This window comes from Centruroides vittatus, unplaced genomic scaffold (assembly GCF_030686945.1).
Source record: "Centruroides vittatus isolate TY-2023 unplaced genomic scaffold, ASM3068694v2 contig_506, whole genome shotgun sequence".
Classification (NCBI taxonomy): domain Eukaryota; kingdom Metazoa; phylum Arthropoda; class Arachnida; order Scorpiones; family Buthidae; genus Centruroides; species Centruroides vittatus.
Genome location: NW_027122293.1, coordinates 34068 through 55411, shown reverse-complemented (window position 1 = coordinate 55411; position 21344 = coordinate 34068). Strand labels below are relative to the sequence as shown.

Here is a 21344-nt window from a genome sequence, read left to right as displayed (position 1 = left end):
ATGTTGATTTCTATAACTATAACGGGCTATGGTTGTTGATGTTCATAAATAATATGTGAGAACAAAAGTTTAGAAAAATATGTGATCACAAGCGGCACTAAGATGCTAGCGGAACGAGTGCTAAACACGGACTGATGGAGCATGCGGCATGCGCACAATTTGGGCCTTTCCCTCTCCTCATTACTCGTTATGCGAAACATCGCTCGTTAATCGAGGCAATTTTTTACTATTTGTTTTGCTCGTTATGCAAAATACTCGTTGTGTGAGTCGCTCGTTAAGCGAGGTTTTACTGTATACTGTAAATCCAGTCCCTTTGTTTCCTTTCCTTTAAAGTATTAATTTAAATTCTTAAACACTAAATTTATCTATTAATATTAATTGTTAATATGTTTCCATACCGTGTAAAAAAATCTCATACAATAGTAAGTTTGGACTGCTGAAATAATTCTGTGTTACTTTCATTAAACTTGAATGTGTAATTAGAATAAATTATAGAGTAAAAATTATAAATAATTTTCAAGGAAGTAACTATAAAAATTAAATTTATTAATAAGATGTTCTCTTATCTGTAGACCATTTTCTTCTTGCAGAAGTTCAGTTCTACAATATTCTGTTTCTCAATGAGAAAAATCGGGTTGTCGACATGGTTTCTTGATGTCTGCCATGTTTTTATCTATGCGCGTATGAAGTCTTTTCGAAATATTTAATTGAGTAAGGTGTAAGAAAATTTTCTTGCAACGCTAGTGTCGAAGTGGTTATTCTATTTAGTAAGCCTGAACCTAATATCTCTGGATTTAGTAATCTTTCGGTAAAATATGTTAATGAAATCCTGGCATCAGGAATCTCGGTGTAATATAATCAATGGATTTATAAACACCACGATTAAGCAATGTTGATGAAACACCCGGCTAGTATGAATCATTAAATTAGCGGAGTTATACGTTGATCATTTGGCTGTTTCGATATACATATCGGGCTTCACGGTGTTTATAGTTACACAAGAATAAGAAAATACTCGGGTGGACAGATTGTGTTTACGCTTCCAGCGCATTTTTTTTTAACTGCGCGGGCAGTTCAAACAACGAGTGAATTTTTGTCGCATTTAGCGTTAGAAGTACGTATTCCTGATCGATACAAATGGATTCTACCGTGTTAAGTAAATCACACAGGTACTCAGCGTATTTTTTATACTTTAATTACACTTATATTTATTTAAATATAATTCCACAAAATATGTTTTGCTTATGCCCACAAATCAAAAGTGTTATAAAAAAAAATGTAAAAATTATAAACAAAGAAAATACAACTTATTTTTCTGTTTTTGTGTTCAATAAAATCGAAATTCGAGTATTAAAATAATTTTTTCAAACAAATGCAATGAGTGGACCATTTTCATCCTTTTTTTTGTTTTGCATTTTGCCTCATTCAAGATTCTTATTCTTATGATGTTTAACAATATGATGATTCAAAGCCTTTCTAAAACAGAATTTTTCTGAGCAATAATTACACGAGAATGGCTTTTCCCCTGTGCGATTTTGCAGATGTTTAACCAGGTAATCTTTTCGTCTAAAACTGTTTTTGCAATGATCACATGTAAAAAGTTTTTCTCCAGTATGAGTCCTGACGTGGCTACGAAGATTGCTGGATTGATTGAACCAACAATTACAGAATTTGCAAGACAAGAGACCTTCTCAACTGTGAATTTTTTGATGATATTTAAATCCTAGCTTCGAATAGAATATTTTATTGCAAATGTCACATTGAGAAAAGAAAGAATAGGGAGTATCAGTGTTAAAACCTGTAAAATACGATAAAAATGGTAGAACTAATGTCTAAAGACCCAACTCTCTTCAATTTATTCTCAATCAAATATCTAAATTTAAATCGCACTGTTTTAAAAGTATTGTTAAATTTTGGATGCAGATAGAAAAAGAATATTCCTTTCTCTGGTAAATTTCTTTGAATAAAATTTGAAAATTAAACCTACACGAAGAAAAACACCACACAATAAACACTAACTATTCACACGTATTACCCACACACATTAACAATATCACAAATTAATACAATTTATACATTTTTTCTGAAAACTATATGGACTGTATTTTGCAAAAACCACAACAAAAAATATATATTTGGAAAATAATTTTAAAGTATTTTCGTTAATTTTTCTCTTTTTCTTCACTTGCGCGAGATGTTTTATTGTTGATATATTCTCGTATGACTTCCCAATACTGGCTTCAATTTTACTGTTCCTTTAACAACAGACTTCCAACACATCCATTGACTCTTCTTGTGTTTTCCCGGAAACTATTCTTCATCTAGTAAACAGGAATGCTTTTTACTGGTTAATAGTAAATCTGAAAGCAACAAAACGTTCCGAATGAAATCAGATACCAGAATGACGTCATACATTATTTTTTAAATCAAATTTAAATATTTTAAAATTAAACTAGTAATTTTAAAAATTCTTCCTTGGATATTTCATGCCATAAAATTACAGCTCGGTTTAAAACCTGAAAATGAAACGAATTCAAAATGAATGTTTCTTGTTCACGAACAGTATATTTATACGTATGAAATAAATTCAAAGTACTTTAAACTCCAAAACCGTGTTTTGTAATTTCTTTGTCGCTCAAACACAAAAAAATTGTGCTACTGTTTAAACACTTGGCGTTTTCTCATCTTTATTCAGTTGATACGAGTTGATACTACTACACGTTTCGGGCTCACAATGCCCCTCATCAGTCAACTAAACAATAAAAAGAGTATACAAAAAATATTTTTAAAAATACAACATACAGGAAGGCATTTTCTACAAAATATATCTGAATATATCTATAAATTCATTTTAAACATACCGTTAGATTTCTTAGACTTGAAGGCCTACACATATAACTACATTACTTTTATACATCTGCCTTTACAAATTAAATTTAACATTATAATCTTTATATCTATAAACATTTTTCGAATATATTATACAAACTTACTTTAAGTTTTACTATTAAACCACTTTTAATGGTGAGATTTAGAATACACTACAAACTTACTGTACTTTTCTCGACAATAAAATCAAAGGCAGTTTCACCAAAGATATAAAATTTTTATACAGTATCCTTTGCTCTAAGCGTATACGTAGAGCCTGGTTATAAACTTTGTATTGTATTCCGTAAGAAAAGTTTAGTTCGATAAAACTTTTACGGTAGGGATACGGAGAATTGATAAACTGCGCATACGGTAAGTCGCCACAATCGAAAGTTGTGCAGGAAGCAACAGATGAAACTTTGACAAATTGCTTGAAACATAACTTTTGACCGACAATGCTGCTTCTGAATAATATAAAACTTTAAGATAAGAGTTACTTTAGTCATAAAAAATATAGAAAAATGATAAAATGAATAAATAATTATAGTATTAGATGTGGCAACAACAGCCGACGATTTTTCGCATGCTCACGGTGAACTGCTTCGTAAACCGTGAAACTGTTTGTTACGGAAAAGGCTTTACGGTAAAACTATTGCTATAGATATCCAGTGTAGCAAACATTTACGAATACGGATACGGTTACGTTACTAAGTTTATCCCTAAATGTATTTTATAAATAATTAACTTCCCTTCGTTTTCCTATTCAACAGCTTTTACTGAAAAACTAAAAGTTATAAAAACATAATCGTTTCTTGAAAAGTGTTTTTAAAATTATTTTAGGAACAAAGTAGAAGTCGACTTACTATATTAACAAACTTCAGTCTAGAAAGACACGGAGAATACAATAGAACACCAGGGGAATTCGATACAACACCAAATGTTACCTAAGAAGTCTCCTCTTCTGCTTTGTAAAAAATCTTCCTTCTGTTTTTTTTCTTTCTAGTGAAATCGTCAACCAGGTTTTCTCTTTCAATCAAGACTGTATATTATGTTAAATTTAAAATAATCTACACCCAGACTATTGATTGTCGAAATAAAATGGCGACGGTCAAAGGGTCGAAGAAAGGAATCACTACATGTATGGACGAGAATTCATTTTGTAGTATGGCTGATAAAACAACACATGCTTCACCTTCTGTCTTTAAATATGCAAAGAATTGAGAGTGAAATAAAACTTTTGTCGACTTTTTTCTGTAACCAATAGAGAACTGAAGTAGTACGAACTGATCCCTTGACGATGACATGGAAACAAACACCAAGAAAACACCCAAATAAAAGTTTCTTTCGATTTCTTCGTAAAACATTTAGCTCATCGAATAACAATTTTGAATATGTTCAGCATTTACAATAAGCCGCATTCGCTGGACTTTGATGCGGTACAACCGTCAACTTAAAATAGCGAAGTGGCTCCAACTAATATTTAAAATTAAAAAATTTCTAATTCCTTCAGTTCTTCAAAATTTATGAGGCTAAAATTCTAAAAATGATCTTTCATTCAAATAATGTTGAAAAAATGAATTCTCTCGAAACTGTTATAAATAATTGTTTTGAACTCCAATAATCAGGACCATGAAAATCAGAGACAAAATGTGAAATAAATGACCACCTCAATCGGCATTTGAATTTGTTCTTAATTCTTTTGATTTATTAATTATAAATTATTCCATTCATTCTTTTCCATTACTAAAACCGGAAGCCCATTCTTTTTGACATTCAGCAATAATCTTAACACTCCAATATTCGTGACTTTCCCTACTTTCAATATAAATAGGAGTCTCTGTTGTTTATAACAAGTAAACTAGAAACAAATAATTAATTTTTGATTTTTTCGTTCTTGGAATGTGGAGATAATTGTACTAGAATAAATAAACAATTAAGTCATTTCTTAATAATGTATGATGTTTATATTTAACGAATGGATTCATATATTATAAAGCATTGTCAGACATGCAGCGTCAGTGATAATATCTTTGCAGAGATCCACTTCTTGACACAAAAGAATCCTCCTATCGTGAGACACAAAGATTTTTTCGTATGCTTTCATGAAATCCAATATTCAACAAATAAACTAGCATTTAATATTAAATTTATTATTAATTAAACTACTTCTGAATTTTAATAGAAATTGAGCCAATAACTTTCAGCTTTCGTTCCAGTTCCAAATGGAAAATTTAAAATTGACAAATGTCTTGAAATCCAGTTTGCATGTAAATAATTAAAATCATAATAAATCGAATTAAAAATTCTAAAAAATGATTAAACTGTAGTGTACAAATACTGTGACAACAGCTGTGCCGTAACTGGGGCGGTGCCCAGGCACAGGGCGCAGAAATGACCTGGACCGGGCGCATAAAAGGCTAGTTACGGCGCTGGACAACAGTGCTGCAGAGCAAACAGCCACAAATAATGCAAACAAACGAAAAACCAATGATCACAGCCAAGACCCAATTTCCAAAAAAAACTCGAGCATATCAACGCACAAATATGCGTAATACAAAAAGCTCATCCCAAAATTATTCCGAAATAAACAATTACGAAGGTTAATTCTATTTTTGTGTTCAACTGATTCATATAAATCTATAATTCCTGGTTACAGATCATCAAATTTTACAATTTTATTTTCAAATTTCTGTCACTCTTTCTTGTTGCAGACATTTGGCAAAAAAGATCTTCAAACAAACAAACTTTATGAGAGACAAGTATAAAGAATGCACCTAACAGTAGACCACGCTCAGTTCCTCCTATGGTTAAAATCGTTCCCAATCCAGTCTCCACATTCAAATCAGAGCTTTAAATCGAAACTTACCTTTGCTTAATGAAGCATCGAGAATATAAATAGAAATGAAATCTTCAGTAATTTAATATTCCTTACAAATACTTTGTACCATCCAAGGCACAACTCACATTCGTGTAAACCTGGTGACGATTGCCATAATAGAAACTAAACACATCGAACGTAAACTTTTACTTTTTGGATTTTAAAAGCGAATTTTATCTGTTTACGGGAACAAACTCTGTATGTGTCAAAACCATAGATAAGGGCTCTGGTCCAACAGGGTCTCAAGAAACAATTTATGCAAATTTCTTCGATATTTCGATTCATGTTGCCGTAGTTGCTTATTCTATGAAACGATAGAAAATTTACTCAAAATTGCAGATTACATGATTGCCTGTAATCCTGTCTGACAATAAAATTACTTTTAAGAGAACTAAATTAAATTTTTCATACCTTACTTACACATTTACATTTATATAAAAAATCATCATATCTATAAGTTAGAATGAATCTTTTATAAATATAAATTTAAATAAAATTTTAAATATTTAATATAATAGTAGTAGTGGTTTGACCCATACCGATCACAAATTTGTATTAATTATTAAATGTTTTAATATCTGAGAAAATTAAAACACGACAATTGTATGAAATAATGTAACACCATAACAAAATTATTTTTGAAATTTTTTAATTTTTACATTAATAGATTAAATTAGTTTATTTTAAGCTTTTCCAGTTTTCTTATTCACTTTACCTAAAACATGACACATTTCTGCAAGTAAGTGGAGTAATAAATTTTCGTGATTGTTGACAATATATTCCCGGTCTATTTTCTGATATTTTAAAATGTAACACCATGAAAGTTTATTTTGGAAGTCATCAATAAATTGCTGGTCAAGTATTTGGTAACGAGAAACAACATTCTAGTTTAGATAATCTTTTAGTATGAGTAAAGTTGTGGTTTTTAATTTTTGGTACTTTAAAATTTTTTTATATCTAACTTATGTATGAAGAGGATTAATAAAATTATATGAAAGAATTTGAAATTTGGCAACTTTATTCCAGTCAAGATGTTCCGAAAAGTTGGTTAAGAATGACTCGTCTAACACCCGATACTAGCAAATTAAATCCCATTTTGCATATTTAATATGTTTTTCAATAAATGAAGTACCGAATATATCGTTTTTCCATAGGATTTCCCAATTTAACTTATTGGCAAATTCAGAAATGAATGTGAGAGATAAATAGTTTCGTTGACTGATGATATCCCAGTCAATATTATTTTCTTCTAATGGCGAAAATGAAAAATTCCCACAATCAATTAGCAGTTGATTATTGTCTACAAAGAAACAAAAATGTTTTTTTTTGTTAGGAAATATTTATTTAATTAATTACATAATACGATACAGTATTCACATTAATAACATTTTATTATATGGATATCATAATAGAATACATTATTATGCAAATTGAACACATATGTAAATGGATAACATTATTTAAATTGAATACATATATTAGCAGACACAAAATTATTTATTACATTTCATACAGTCACATCTCGTAAAATATTTGTCATATATTGGTAATGTTATTTTATCATTTATTACAAAAAATTTACATTCGTACGTTTTATTGTTAAACAGTTTTAATGATGCTGCTTTATTACATGCTTGTTTTAAACACGAATAAGTTTTATTACAAACACTATGTATTACATAAGTATGTTTTCGTTTGCATACCATTAAAAATCTGTATTGTGAAGATGATGACGTTGATATCCGAAAATCTGTAAGAACCAAAAGTAAAAGCTGTAATGACCGAACGATAGCACATCTAATCATTATCTAGAATGAATTTTTTATCACAAAATGGACAAAGCGAAATTTTGTTTTGCTTTCGGATATCACCATCATCATCTTCACAATACAGATTTTTCAAATTACCTTGTTGTTAGCAATAACACAATAATTACATATCTATACAAATTTAAAAAAAATAAATGTAATCATATTTACTAATTTTTATGTAATAATAATTAAAAATATATTTACACACTGAACATCAAATAAAATTTTTAGTTAAATAACAAGTATATACATAGAAAATCAATTATTAAAACCAATGGGATCGGTGGTAATATTAACACACTAAAAATAAAAAATTTTTAGTTAAATAACAAGTAAAAATTATACTCTTTCCATTTCCGACTTCGAGGATTCTATGAGCCAAAACAAGACAAACAAATAGCAAGGAACAAAAATTATTTACCATGTTCATCCATGTAAAATTTATAAGAGAACACATCACATAGACAACAGTGACGAACAAAATTGGCATGGCTTTGCCGATTTTTGAGGTTTTAGGTACCGGTTACTTTCAGTTAAGTTTAAAAAATTCAATTCAATTTGCTCTACCTTGTAATAAATTATATCGTACTTTTTATGGAAATTAAATAAAATTTCATATACCTTACTATGACATTCTCCAACACCCAAAATTATGTTTTTTATATGATAAATACAGTTCGTGTAAGAAATTTCCAAATTTAACAGACTTTTTATCTTGTGGTGATAAATTATCAAAAGTAACGAATTGATTATATTAAATCTATCTTCCTAAAATTGTTTGTATGTCTTTCTACAAACCCAATTTGTCTACATAAGGTGTTGAATGGAAGATTTTCGTCTCGAATCGTGAAAGCTTTGAAGTCAAGAATGTGATGATCTGAAACTCCCCTTTCTTTTTCTTTAGAGCAGTATCGCTCCTTATAAACCTCTTAATTTCATGTAAGAGGAAGAAGGGGGCCTTTTACAGTCAACGACTGAGACTACCTCCTCGAAATAATTGTTAAAGTATATATCAATAAGAGGAAAACCCATCATTTGTTTAATGGTAACTCGATAGTCGATAGAGTCAACAAGATGGGGATAGGCGATGTTTCTCACCCTCCTCTTTGGTTGCACGTGACATGTGGCTGCAGCAATAAATCGCCTCGTTCGTCGGCGAGCACGACGTTTGATATAATTTATGGCTTACTGTCGATAAATAATTTCATGATATTTCAGTTGAAATGCTTCAAAATCTAGTAGAATCACATTCTGTAATTTTATATAAATAAAAATTAGGATTAGTATTATTTTATATTTAATAAGAAAATAACAAAAAGATTTCATACATAAATATTTTTTACTGATGATATAGAAGGTTCATTGATATACAAATGTTGTTTTGTCTTCCTATTTTTCATGTTCTATCATCCATTTTATCAAATTGTTATTGTGAAATCTATAAAAATAAAATTTTTTAAATTTATATTGTAATTAAATTAAAATGAAACTTATGTTTTTAAAATTTATAAAATTTAGTTAATATAATGAAATGAAAGTAAAAGATATACTGTATTACAAGAATTTAACTCAAATTGTACAGTAGCAATAATGATGATAATTATATTACAAAATGGTCTTTCTTCAAATCAAATTTATACTGTGTAATCAAACCAACTCATTAAACTTTGAATTACTATGTGGTTTATACTAAACCATAATTTCTTTGAAATAATATTTATTTAACTGATAAACTCTAATTAAATGAAATTCTGATTACACACATTTTTTTTAATTATGAACTCATCTCACCTCAATGTAAATTATTATATATCAACAAACTTTAAGAATAAATTTTACAAGAATAAGGTAAAATATTTTAAAAACAACTTATTTAATTAACTAAAAACATAAAATTGTAACACTATGTGTATTAGTTATACATTATAGTACGTACAATTAGATTAGTTTTAAATGTATTTAAAAACTTTATATATAATATGATTACATTTGTTTATTTAATATTAAATTATCATCAATAATATTATCATTTTAACTAATTTCTATACATTCAGATTTATATTTACTGAGTATTTATTTAAATATAATTAAGAAAGAGTTTTAAAAAAACCTCGCCAAGAACTTCTTTTGCAAGAACCTCTTATACATCATCATATCTTCAGAAGGTAGTATTGTTTTTAATATAAGTTATTATTGATTTTGAGGCATTTGCGCTTCACGATGAAAGTCTCCCATTTAACACGCTGTACAGATAGTTGGGTTTGTGGCAAGATATTCTAAAGAGTTCTGTCGGCAAAAATTTATTACTTCACTTACTTATTTATTTAAACATACTGGGAAAACCCGTGATGCGGCGAATAGATAGAACAAAAAAATTAAATATACAATATAAACTACAGTAATATTACAATTCGTGAATTATTACAGAAGACAAGAAAAAAAGTATACAGTATATATAAATAAAATACAAATGATACGAAACCAATACTAAGAAATAACATTTTAAACAAAATATCAACATAAAATTGTGGGGAGAACTATCCAAACAACAATAAAACAAATTATGTAAAAACAATTAACTACACCCACCTCTTTTTTTTTTTAAAAAAAGAGTTAATAATCACGTTGAACAGCAGATTGTCTCCCCACTTCAGTTACTTGTAGAAATGTGTCATGTTTTAGATAAACTGAATGGAAAAGTTCAGCAAAATTCATTTTTATAATGAATCTATTATTTTTTGAAATTTATCAGACATAAAAAATAGATTCTGGTACCTTAAAATTCTCCTGTAGTAAGTATTAAAATAATTTATAATAAATATCGTTTTTCTTTGTAGGCCCTATATGTCTATATTTAATTGATATATTTTAATATAAATTAGATTTCAACTCTCAAAAATACCTGAATGGTGTGCATTAAAGTTATTTTTTATTAAAATTAATACAGGGAATTATAATATAATTTCTGATATAGGCATTATCCTGGTTTACAATTTTCAGTAAACTGTTTTTCATTGAGTTCATTCTATAACTATTATAGTAAAAACCTGTTGATATGCTTTGAATTTAAATATAAATAAAGCCATAATTTTTCGTTTGAATCAACAAGTTTCAACTATGAACAAAACTTTAATGTTATATTAATTCAAATTGTTGTGTTTTAATTTACTTGACAAATTTTTATTTTAAAAAATTATTATTAAAAATTAACACAATTTTATAATAATAAATTTAATAATTAAATGAAATATATTAAACTTATTGTTTAAAATGAAATTTAATTTAATTAAGATTTCTGATCAGTACGGCCCAAACCACCCTTACTACTTATATAGATAAAACAATTTTACTTACAGAATATTTAACATGTTTATTTACAGAAATGTTTATAATCAGTATTAGCTTTACTTTTAATTGTCATTAACTTTCTAACTGGTTTCCTTTCTTTTAATTTATCACTTCTAATTTTGCAATAATTATTTATTAATATATTGGACATTATTTCCACACATTTCATCAATTGAATTCTATCTTTCTTACAACTGCAAATATTAATTTAAAAACAAAATTCATTATTTTCAACTAATTTATTCATTACTAAGTTCACTAAAGCTTTCTTTCCATTCTTTAGTGCCAAATATTTGCATTCATACTCATTCACAATGGTCTGAAATATCTGAAAGCTATTTATGCATATTACAACAACAAATTCTTGTGGCCATTTAATACCTCCTCTGTCAATTATCTTCAGATATCTTTCCAAATCATTATCTGAGCATTCATACTCCAGTGAAGAACCACATGCTACTAGTAATAATTTACATTGCTCACAAGAAGTTTTCTTAATTAATAAATATGCAACATATCCTGCAGTGTAAATCAGAACTGACATGTTCTGTTCTGTAATAATAATATCATCGGATTTTTCTATTATGCCTTCAAATGTTTCTTCAACATCAGAATCAAATTTATCCAACTCTGACCTATTAGCACAAGATTCAAGAAATGCTCTAATTTGAAAATTTCCAACTTTGGATGACTTCATATTTAGTAGGCTTATTAATTTCAGTTTTCTTTCTGATTTCAATAACTTCAGAAACAGAAATATGATAGTTACTTCCTGATATCTGTCTATACTGTCCAAAGTGATCTTCTGGCATATCTGTTTGAAATTTACCCAATAACACATACAGTAATGTATTCCAAGTTCATTTAATATAAACCCTAAGTTCATACATTTCAGTAATTGTATGCTGTAATGCTTTCTGAGTCTATACTGTTCATTTCCCATGTCGATTGCTGAAAATTTGAACGACCCGATGATTATAATTATTCCATACTTGGATCATTTAAACATGACTTTTAAAAATATAACTTTAAAATCTGAAATATCTGTTATTGGTTCAGAAAATTTATTTTAAAATTTTCCCTTGATAGAATGTAGCACTAGCTACATTCTCTCTCTCTAACTTTGATGAATAACCCACCTTCCAAGAAAATTTTGGAGCTAATTTAACAGTACTACTTTCTTCTTGAAAATGAATTGTTTTTAGGCACTGCAAATTAACAAAACATATGTTAGGAAGTGAATTATTATATCAAATATAAACATCCACATCAAACCAGATACATAGCAATATAATCAAATAAAACAGAATTTTTTAATGTAGGAAAAACAAATGTTTGCCTGCTATCGTGCTGGTTTAACCAGTTGTTTCTAATACATTTTAATAAATGTACTGAATCTAATAATAAGAATATTTTGTCTGATAATGAATATGGATTTTGAATATTTGTTGTTAACAAAACATTACCCGATTAATTCTATTATCATCAGATATAATTGTTATCACTTTGTATCCACATTCTTTTAACAATTTTAACACACTGCACGTCATTTCATGTAATTTTATGTCAGTTAAATTTTTTATGGAAAATAATGCAACTACCTCTTTGTTTTTGGAAAATGCATTAGTATTTTTTGACATGCCTTCAATTTGACCACCTTTGTACAATAATTTGGGTTTGACATATTTTTCATCCAATAATAAATTCACAATGCATTCTTCCTTATTTAAAATTTTAGCTTTTTCATGAAGATAGGTAATATGTAAATTACTTATTCCAGATTGATAATGACCTAAATCCATTAGCATTTTTTTTTTTTAAGATAAACAGGATATGGCAGTATCAATATTGAGAGATTTTGAATTAGTATATATGCTGCAGGATATGTGAAAAAAAATTTACAAGAAAGCATCAGTGTTTCTGATGAGTATTTTGGCATATTCATGGAAAGAAGATTTATTTGTTCACAAATAAAACTTAATTTCATTGAAAGATTTGGATCACTTTCTGAACATTCAGTAATTAAAATGGGTGCATATGCCAATTTATCACTTATATCTGACTTATATGAATTCAGATGACTTATTAAACAATCACAACTTACTTCATAAATCACATTTCATGCTAGGCCTATCACTTAATATCCACTTAAATTTTCATAGAGCAATTGAAATTTAATTTTGCCATGTTTCAACAGAAATCTTCTATAATTTTCATCCCAATAATAATTTTTTAACATTGTGTAACATGTATTTTTAAAAAAGAAATAAATTGTAATGAATCCATTTCAGATGGAATTTTAATCCAATCTACAGGAATTCTCTCCTTCCAATTTTTCTAAATTCTTAAAATTAATCTTATCTGCAAATAACCAATTTTTAAGCTGTTTCTTTTCTTCTGAATTGTATCTTTTTGTTGGAAGTATAGTAGATAAATATGATGGCTGATTTGGAAATTTTGTAAGAAATGCATCCTTTATTAGACTAGGATGTTTATGTCAAATAGTAAAAACAATACCATCATTGAGCACTGAACTATCTTCTCTAATAATAAACGGTTCATCAAAATGAAGTATGCGAACTACAGAATTAGTACTTGGTTCAAAATCTTTTCTATGTATTGCTTTAATCCATTGTTCACATTGAACAGGATCTTTGGGAAAACCAAAATCATTAGTGTATTTCTTCTGTGTAAAATAATTAGATGTATAACCAGGCACACAACATTTTTGTGGCATCTAAAATTACAGAGAATGATTTAAATTGATATTTATAAATATACATATGAAAAAATCTGAAAAAGTATAAATTTTTAGTTTTAAATACAGGTAACCCCTATATAACACGGCACTTCTATAGCACGGATTCACTCTAACACGGTTTGAGAATTGGGACCATCCCTCGTATAACATGGTGCTTTTATAGCACGGATTCACTCTGACACGGTTCGAGAATTGGGTAAAACCCTCGTACAATACGAAATGTAATAAATTTTTACATACTTAAGTACTAATAGTTCATGAAAATAATAATTTTTGTGTGAAACTATTAGTACTTAAGTATGTAAATTTTCTTTTCCCGCCTTCTGTCGATACACAGGGTCCTTCTCGAAACTTGTTTCAATGTTGCCAGATCTTGACACTTCTGCTTTTGATGTTGCCAGATGTTTTTTCCTTATTCCATACTTGCTTTATTCTTCCTAAGTGCTTAGAACCATAGAAGAAAATTTATAAAGATTTTTTAACTAAAAGCAAGCAATCTAAAATTACACACATTTTTCAAAAGGAAAAGCACGGATCTAAAGATAATGCGGAAAAATGCTCAGAGAATAAGGATAACTTGCCAAAAAGAAAAATGACCTCGGTTAATAGTGCTTAGTGATGACGAAGAAAACATTGTTTAATTTATATTAATATGTATCATTAATATGTATGAAAATTTTAATAAAGATATTTATCTTAATTATGAAAATATAAATGTTTTTTAATTTTTGGAACCTAACCCCCCCTTTTCGTACTAGTTCTTTGTTTCGTATAACACGGATTCGCATAACATGGCAATTTTTTGGAATGTAACTCCCGTGTTATACAGGGGTTACCTGTACATAAAATATATAGTACATTTGTATACAGCACATATACATCTTATGCTAGAAACCTGTCATTGTTTAAAAAATGTTAAATATTAATTTAAATATAATCAATCTAAATTGTCTCTATTGTATTTGCATCATAGATGTATGCACAGCAATCAATTACATTATCAATACCATTATTTTTTGTTTGACACATGACGTTATTCTCGGAACATACTGTTTTATTTTTTTTGTTTGTAAGAATTTTTATAAACACAAGTTCATACATCATAATTTTGAAAAAATAAAGAAAATATGACAGTCATATTGTTTAAATTTTAGAATAGTTTAAACAAGTTTATTATTGTATTGATCATTTGCTTATATGTATATTTACATCTAAAAGTGATAAAATGTTTATAGCTGTAAATTCTTATTTTATTAATAAGTTATTTTTTACTCAACGAGGAAAAAATAAAATAACAAACTACATTAAATTATACAGACACATTTTAATGCAATAAAAATTATATTTAAAGTTTAATTAGGTTTCCGTTACTGGTTTTTTGTACTTTAAAGAATTAAAAGCTAGTGGCATTCTTTCTTCACAAGGAATAGTTGATTTATGTATGTTTTGTTAAAGGAAATGCATTTTGGATTTTAGTGACCTCTCTTCAGTCCTTAGACTTTACAAAATAATACATATAATATTTTAATAAATTTTAAAAAAAATTAACTTACATCATTGATTGTTGGTTACAATTGTCATAAGAGAGTATGTTGGGTAATTGACTTGATAATCAGTTTAGTAGGGTTGCTGCAGAGGATGGATCATCGAGTATGTGGTTGCATTTGTAGAATGAAGTTTTATCTATATGGGAGGACAGGGTAGGTTCACCAGACGGGGGTCATCTGGGGGAGGTGGGGCGGGATGGAATCACATGTGGATACTACCTGTTAGGGAGGAGGGGTTTCCAGATGTCACTAATGGTTAGACTGTCATTTAAGTTCATTTTATAAGTTTTTATTTTCGTGATTTCAAGATGTTCATATATTTACCTTTTTTTTATACTATTTTTTTCCCTTCTGAGTATTTTTAGATTATTAAGTGAGATCTCACAACCTTCACTATTGCAATGACCTCACTTAATAATCTAAAAATACTCAATGATGATCCATTCTCTGCAGACACCCTACTAAACTGATTACCAAGTCAATTACCCAACATACTCTCTTATGTCAAATGTAACCAACAATCAACCATGTAAGTTAATTTTTTTTTTTTAAATTTTGTTAAAATATTATATGTATTACTTTGTGTAATGTAACTCATATTTGCCTCCTTTTTTTGTAGTCTAAGGACTGAAGAGGGGTCACTAAGACCTGAAATGCATTTCCTTTAATAAAATATACATAAATCAACTATTCCTTGTGTGATTTGTTACTGAAGAAAGAAAGCTACTAGCTTTTAATTCTTTAAATTTAAAGTGCATAGAACCAAACAAATAAAATTGAGAAAATTAAAATAAATTTTTATAAAAATATTAAAAACCTCTATTCTTAGTATCTTCAGAAAGATCTAACAAATTACTTCTTAATGAGCTTAACAATAAAAATGTCATAATAAAAAACAGATGAATATTGTGTTAAAACAATTTTAAACATTATTGTGCAGTAATTTTATTACCAGTGAGACAATTTAGCTGATAATTATAACAACAGGTACAGCAATATTAACTGATGATTATATTTTAGTATAAAAATATCTGATTTTACTTATGTATTGCATAAAATATGAAAAACTCAAAATTTTATGTGCAAAAATAAAGCGTATAAAATGAAAATTCATAAAATAAACTATTCTTTCACATTATACAGTATACAGCAGAATAATGAAAAATGTACGTTATACGTATATTTTACACTAAATTGCTATCAGAATTTATTATCTAGTGAGCTTAATAAACCGTTTGCATTAAGTTAGAAACATTTTCCCATAATAAAAATAAAAACGTTCATGAATAAGTGTAAATCATTTTCTTTCATATTTTACTAAATGAACACCAAACTAATAAATTACTGACCTTATTGATTTAGTATTAATCCGTGTAAATACTTTATAACTAATACTTTCCACCACGTGGTTCTTTCTCATTCTAACACGTGGTTCTGAGTGACGTCACAAAAGTCCTTGTTTGTTCCAGTGGTTTGTTGGGGACGTTTGTCCGGCAATGTAGGTAGGCTATATTACGTATTAAAGTAACTATTTATTTGTATGGAAATATCTAGAGTAGCATACAGGTGAAGTGCCAATAGAATTTTACATATTTATGTTGATAATAGCTTATGTTAATACAGTACAAGTGGGTTTGTTCTTTCACGTCGTCTTCTACCATAAACATCATAATTCGTTTGTAAATTTCTAGAGTAAGAGACACGATTGTAATTAAAGTCAAAAATAATTATTTAGTGTTATTAAACGGCCTGTAAATATTTTAAAATAGTTTAATTTCTTTATTTACCTTCGCTGGTAACCTTTGTCGTTCTTTAATGTTTCCGCCAATTTTTAACGATATCCCATGAATCAGTTCGCGAAGTGAATTGTGGGAATTTGACGCGCTGAATCGATTGGTATTAAAAAAAAATTTAGGAACGACTTTATTAAGAAACGCACAAGCACTCATCGATATTAACAAAACGAATTACATTAATTTACCATAATACATTCCATCTACGAGAAAAAGCGGCATTAAAAATGCTAAAATGGTGTGGTCAGTTGTCCGTGCGAACACAAGGACAACTGACACAGGAAAACTCCTTGACCGGTGGGAAGGTGTCGAGCGTGACGTCACTTACTTACATTTGCGCAGTAACAGAAAATAATAAACCGAAGTTTAATTATCGACACACCCCTCGCAATACTGGAATTAATTTTAATTTTTGAAATTATGTTTACAATATTAATAATTAAAGTAGATAATATTTCGTTTAATGTTTTTTTAAATTAATTATTTTCTCGAACCGAGTGGTTGATATTTATTATAAAATTCTGTCTTAATATTCGGGTACACGATAATTCGAAAGTTTTTTATTTTTGCATTACATTAATACAGTTTGTTTATTTATTTAATTGTTTCCTCTTTTTCCTTTAGTTTATCTAAAGATTGACACATTTTGCGTAATTAATATGTTGTATAATAAATGCTTAGCCTATATGCGATCCCGTAAAGAACGATATTTAATAAGATATTATATCAATATTACGTACCGGTACATACAAACATAATGGTGCGTGCATGGATTAGATCTCGTCACTGGTGCCACTAGTGTCAGCTTCATGTATAATTAACGATTTCCGAATTATTAAAGAAATTAAAATAATTAGGGCTACGACATGCGCGTCGTCAGTTGGAGGTCTAATCGGTCTGTAAACTCCTTTTTCTGCCGTTTAAGGTTATAACGCATCACAAAGCTGGGCTCCAACTATTGCTTATACTGTTTAATGATACAAAATACAATACTTTTAAGCATGGATTTTGTTTTTATTGTATAAAATATTGCTTAATAACGCGACGAATGGGGACCCAAATCAGTCACCGTTATAGAACTGGCCCTAATTTATTGTCATTATGATTTTCGTGTCGTTATTGACGAAGTTTCATTAACGCATTTTTAAATTTACCGCGCCGTCTGTGCTTAACATAGACACGTGATATCACAGCTGTGAAACTTAACATATTATCTTCTTTGTTTACAGGCTTGTTTTAAAACTTTTCACGGTTTTTTTTTTTTTTTTGGTAAAATCAACTAGAAATGTCCGCAGATAAAATGCACATTGGGCATGTTATGATTTTTAAGTTTTGTAAATGATATAACGCTATACAAATAGTAATGCTTCAGAGGGATCCTACCTTTCTCTACTGTCTATCTGTTCTCCCTCTTTCTTCCCCTCCCCTTTCCCTTACCCTCTTTTCTCCGGCTAAACACTTGGTGTACGGCCGTATGTAAGGTATGTATACAAATAGTGAAAATATCGGTAGTGTGTACTGAGACGATGCTCCTAAACATCGAAAATTTCGTATAGAAAACTTTGAACTAAAAAATACAAAACTTAGAGGGCGCCCGAAAGTTGTCGACGTAGACAAAGTGCCGTAAGTAATTGCTGAAAATCGACGAATGACCTTGCACTCATGAACTTGCAACAAGTCTTGGGTCAATGACCTGTCACTTGGAGTGTTTGCAAAACATGGTTGTGTGTCAACACGCTGTAAGTAAAGAAAGAAACTGTGTGGAGTAAAATATTTTCTGTCGAAAGTAAGTAGTTCTAATGTTATTAATTCGTTCAAGTGGGTCGTGATTTTTCGGTTTTACACCTCTGGGCCCTTAGTCTCGAGTTTTTCGTGTTACATGTTGAAGGTGTCACGTGGTACCATCTCACACTCCGATGTCAAATTGGTAATCTCGAGTTATACCCACGTGCTTTCCCACCTCACCCATATGAGTTTCTACTCACTTTGAGTCGAGCATGTGAGATCTCTACACGAAAGTGAAAATGGCTGTCGGATACGCTTTCGGGTCGCAATCGAAACATTAGAAAGAGCTGAAAGACTCTTTCTAATGTTCTAAAAACTCGGCAAATATAAATCAGGTGTGTTTATTAATATAATAATAATGCTGAGAAAAAGATAGATAGGTAGATAGAGCTGAAAGACATTGTTTAAGAAGGCAACGAATTTTTCAACCAATTATATAATATAATCATCATCTATATATGTATAATCGAGACGAGTTGATAATAATAATAATAATAATCAGCGCAGAGCCCAAATTAGAAGTTGAAAGTTGAAATTTGGTACATAGGTTACGTCACGAGAACGCACATTAAGAAGGGATTTTACGAAATTCCTCCCCACGGGAGAGAGGGACAGGATTAAGGCTTAACACTTCCATTATTGATGGAAGTGTCAACAATGAAAGTGTTAAGAGAAAGCGACGTGCAAGACGCAGATGCAGTTTTTTCGATTTTGCGGGAAATCGAACATATTTTTAGACCCATCTAAAAATTCTCTAGTTAGTCTGGAATACTTGCATTCTGTGAAAACGGGTAAGGTTGACTATAATGTAATAATCTTAATCTTCGCTACTGTTACTTTTGCCCGAGCAATGCCGGGTCTACCTGCTAGTAATAATATAAATTATAAAGAGTATAGACACTATATTAAGATTATTTATTAATCAGAAGTGTTAAGTTCATTGAACAAATTAAGAAATAGATTAAGGAAGAAAACTGAACGAGATGTGACCTTGTCCGAACCGTAAACTGTGCCCATAGGAGTAAAAGTCAAAAGAACTGTACCTTTACACGTGGACCTTCACCAGATGCGGCCCCCAGAAATCAATCTACTTTCGGGTTGCACGCCATCGCCAGTTGCGCTCCGCTAAGACCATGGTGTTTAACTATTTAGCCCAGGTGACTATGCCGGCTTCCAGTAGCCGACTCAACCGTTGGTGGAGTACTTGATATATACTGTAGTTTTAGGGGGTGTGTGGGCTGGCACCCATGTGAGCGCTGTGGTGCCAGCTGACGCTGGTGCCGAAGTGTGTGACTACATGCGGAGCGTCACTCGAGGCCAGCGATAGCGATCATTGAATGAAGCTCGGCACGGAGAATAGACAATACGAGTATTACTTGCTTAACGTGCAAAAGTAATTGTGACAATTCCTTTATATATGCGGCTTTAACAGCTGGTTTTACGTAGCATAGGTATGCATTTCTTGGCCAGTAAGGTGTTGGTGAATTTGCAATTTTTGTACCGAGGGAGTTTTCCGATATAGATATGTAGTATTCCACTGACTTTTCTGTTTTGCTCTTACAAGGGGGGTCTACAATTATGTGACTAGAAAACTCCTCATTCAGAGTTCACAGCTTATCTGCAAGTTTCAATTTCTGATGACGAAATGAATGTCCCGAAAATTCTACGATATAAACGCTGTTTAGACCTGCAGAAGGTTTGTGGTTTGGAAATTGGGTATGGCAAATTGCCTTTGCTTGTGTCGATAATGCAAATGTACCGTTACATGTTGATATTAAAGTAAAATTGATATATTTTTGTTGTGATGGTTACGACGAGCTTCTCGAATGCTGCAAAGACGTTGTTACCTGCAAATAAGCTATTCTTATCGTGATACGATTTACTAGGGATTAGAGAATGTGCAAAGCTTATACAACTGTCTAACTTGTGTCTAACTGTATTATTCATTGGCATATTTAGACAAAATTTTAATGGGCCAACTTGTCATTTGTATGGACAACTTTAAATTATAATTTTAATATAAATAACTAATGACATACAAACATTAATAATTTGTTTAGAAATTTCTTAACATTAGTTTATTTTTATTAATTACAATACTGAATGACTTTATGTACTTCTGTCCTGTGGATGCTAAGGGGCCTTCTTTTGGGCCTGTGGTGGATTTGCCAGGCCCACAGTGGGCTGCAGTGCTATGAGAGGTGGGGATTGATGAATACGGAACCAACCAAACAATAATTTATCAGGAATCAGTTGAATCATAAAAATTGATCTATTGCTCTTTAATAATGTAAATCAAATAGAATTCCTGTTTATTCCCTTCTGATGACTGTATTAATTAAAAACAACATTAAGTTTTTAATACATAACCATACTTTCCAATTGTGAAAGTACATCAAACTTTCTATAGCTGGAAGCAGTTACCTTAAAGTGAAGTTTCATTTCATATTTTTATAGTGTTATCATAGAAAATAAGTTAAAAGTTCCATGTTTTTCTGTATTTGTAACTTTTAAAATTAGTATAAATTCTGTTTCATTTCAGGTTTATGTGTC

The 21344-nt window shown here is 29.7% G+C and overlaps 1 long non-coding RNA gene across 1 annotated transcript; it reads right to left on the bottom strand.

Annotated features, from left to right (window-relative positions):
- Nucleotides 1-16669: 16669 nt before the first annotated feature.
- LOC136978340 (uncharacterized) lies at nucleotides 16670-17202 on the bottom strand. Its single transcript, XR_010881202.1, has 2 exons — nucleotides 17001-17202; nucleotides 16670-16900 (listed from the first exon to the last, which is right to left on the bottom strand). It is a non-coding gene; the product is annotated as an uncharacterized lncRNA (long non-coding RNA).
- Between the last annotated feature and the right edge of the window lie 4142 nt (nucleotides 17203-21344).